At 39.7% G+C, this 3298-nt stretch overlaps 1 pseudogene; it reads right to left on the reverse strand.

Annotated features, from left to right (window-relative positions):
- Positions 1-79: 79 nt before the first annotated feature.
- LOC116465474 (small ribosomal subunit protein eS12-like) lies at positions 80-623 on the reverse strand (annotated as a pseudogene).
- Between the last annotated feature and the right edge of the window lie 2675 nt (positions 624-3298).

A 3298-nucleotide genomic window follows, 5' to 3' on the forward strand; every position in this document is an offset into this window, starting at 1 on the left:
TTTCTTTCTTTCTTTCTTTCTTTCTTTCTTTCTTTCTTTCTTTCTTTTCTTTCCATGTGTGAGCCAAAGGTTTATTTCTTCATTTATTGCATTTGAAGTACTCTTCGATGACATCCTTGGGCTGAGACTCCTTCCATAGTCCTTAACTACTACACAACTGCAACCAACCACTTTACAGGGTTTCCCCTCTCTGTCAATTGTACAAGGACCTTCCCATTCCCTTAGTTTCTTGTTGTCATCACCCTTGATTAGTTTGATTTGGTGTTCAGCACAAAGGGCCTCCACCAACTTGACATACATAGGCTTATCACAGTTGGATGCAAGCATACAAAGGTGGGCTTGGTGCTTGTCTAAGGCTTTGGAAGCTTCGCGAATTCCACATGCTAGGCCATCGTGGATGAGGGTGGTCTTCAGCACTTCTTGTAAAGCAGTATTAACATCCATTACACCTCCAGCAGCAATGCCTTCCTCGACCATAACAGTGGGTTACAGGTGAAGCCCAATCTCCAGCTTCCACCTCCACATGACTTGGCAGCAGCAGGGAAAGAGAGAAATGTTCCTTCTGGTGCATCAGTTTTCATAAGAGGATCTATTCCAAGCCACAGCTCAATTTGTTATTAAGGTATATGGCTCGTCTCTTAATTGGCAATGGAAAGGTCCAGGATTCCAAGTAGAATTTCAACCTCAGAGCCACACTATGCTTTTCAAAAGCTTGGCTAAGAGAAACGCTATTCGTGGATAAGTGCCTGCAGAGTACGTGTTGTATTTGATCCTCTGGACAAATATTCTTTTTTTTTTTAATTATTTTATTTTATTTTATTTTATTATACTTTAAGTTTTAGGGTACATGTGCACAATGTGCAGATTTGTTACATATGTATACATGTGCCATGTTGGTGTGCTGCACCCATTAACTCGTCATTTAGCATTAGGTATATCTCCTAATGCTATCCCTCCCCCCTCCCCCCACCTCACAACAGTCCCCGGAGTGTGATGTTCCCCTTCCTGTGTCCATGTGTTCTCATTGTTCATTTCCCACCTATGAGTGAGAACATGCGGTGTTTGGTTTTTGTCCTTGTGATAGTTTACTGAGAATGATGATTTCCAGTTTCATCCATGTCCCTACAAAGGACATGAACTCATCGTTTTTTATGGCTGCATAGTACTCCATGGTGCATATGTGCCACATTTTCTTAATCCAGTCTACCATTGTTGGACATTTGGGTTGGTTCCAAGTCTTTGCTATTGTGAATAGTGCCGCAATAAACATACGTGTGCATGTGTCTTTATAGCAGCATGATTTATAGTCCTTTGGGTAGATACCCAGTAATGGGATGGCTGGGTCAAATGGTATTTCTAGTTCTAGATCCCTGAGGAATCGCCACACTGACTTCCACAATGGTTGAACTAGTTTACAGTCCCACCAATAGTGTAAAAGTGTTCCTATTTCTCCACATCGTCTCCAGCACCTGTTGTTTCCTGATTTTTTAATGATCGCCATTCTAAATGGTGTGAGATGATATCTCATTGTGGTTTTGATTTTCATTTCTCTGATGGCCAGTGATGATGAGCATTTTTTCATGTGTTTTTTGGCTGCATAAATGTCTTCTTTTGAGAAGTGTCTGTTCATGTCCTTCGCCCACTTTTTGATGGGGTTGTTTGTTTTTTTCTTGTAAATTTGTTTGAGTTCATTGTAGATTCTGGATATTAGCCCTTTGTCAGATGAGTAGGTTGCAAAAATTTTCTCCCATTTTGTAGGTTGCCTGTTCACTCTGATGGTAGTTTCTTTTGCTGTGCAGAAGCTCTTTGGTTTAATTAGATCCCATTTGTCAATTTTAGCTTTTGTTGCCATTGCTTTTGGTGTTTTAGACATGAAGTCCTTGCCCATGCCTATGTCCTGAATGGTAATGCCTAGGTTTTCTTCTAGGGTTTTTATGGTTTTAGGTCTAACATGTAAGTCTTTAATCCATCTTGAATTAATTTTTGTGTAAGGTGTAAGGAAGGGATCCACTTTCAGCTTTCTACATATGGCTAGCACCATTTATTAAATAGGGAATCCTTTCCCCATTGCTTGTTTTTGTCAGGTTTGTCAAAGATCAGATAGTTGTAGATATGCGGCATTATTTTTGAGGGCTCTGTTCTCTTCCATTGATCTATATCTCTGTTTTGGTACCAGTACCATGCTGTTTTGGTTACTGTAGCCTTGTAGTATAGTTTGAAGTCAGGTAGCATGATGCCTCCAGCTTTGTTCTTTTGGCTTAGGATTGACTTGGCGATGTGGGCTCTTTTTTGGACAGAAAGTTAACAAGCATACCCAGGAATTGAACTCAGCTCTGCACCAAGTGGACCTAATAGACATCTACTGAACTCTCCACCCCAAATCAACAGAATATACATATTTTTCAGCACCACACCACACCTATTCCAAAATTGACCACATAGTTGGAAGTAAAGCTCTCCTCAGCAAATGTAAAAGAACAGAAATTACAACAAACTGTCTCTCAGACCACAGTGCAATCAAACTAGAACTCAGGATTAAGAAGCTCACTCAAAACCGCTCAACTACATGGAAACTGAACAACTTACTCCTGCATGACTACTGGGTACATAACGAAATAAAGGCAGAAATAAAGATGTTCTTTGAAACCGACGAGAACAAAGACACAACATACCAGAATCTCTGGGACACATTCAAAGCAATGTGTAGAGGGAAATTTATAGCACTAAATGCCCACAAGAGAAAGCAGGAAAGATCCAAAATTGACACCCTAACATCACAATTAAAAGAACTAGAAAAGCAAGAGCAAACACATTCAAAAGCTAGCAGAAGGCAAGAAGTAACTAAAATCAGAGCAGAACTGAAGGAAATAGGGACACAAAAAACCCTTCAAAAAATTAATGAATCCAGGAGCTGGTTTTTTGAAAAATCAACAAAATTGATAGACTGCTAGCAGGACTAATAAAGAAGAAAAGAGAGAAGAATCAAACAGACGCAATAAAAAATGATAAAAGGGATATCACCACCGATTCCACAGACATACAAACTACCATCAGAGAATGCTATAAATACCTCTATGCAAATAAGCTAGAAAATCTAGAAGAAATGGATAAATTCCTTGACACATACATCCTCCCAAGACTAAACCAGGAAGAAGTTGAATCTCTGAATAGACCAATAACAGGCTCTGAAATTGTGGCAATAATCAATAGCTTACCAACCAAAAAGAGTCCAGGACCAGATGGATTCACAGCTGAATTCTACCAGAGGTACAAGGAGAAACTGGTACCATTCCTTCTG

This window comes from Hylobates moloch, unplaced genomic scaffold (assembly GCF_009828535.3).
Source record: "Hylobates moloch isolate HMO894 unplaced genomic scaffold, HMol_V3 SCAFFOLD_5491, whole genome shotgun sequence".
NCBI lineage: Eukaryota > Metazoa > Chordata > Mammalia > Primates > Hylobatidae > Hylobates > Hylobates moloch.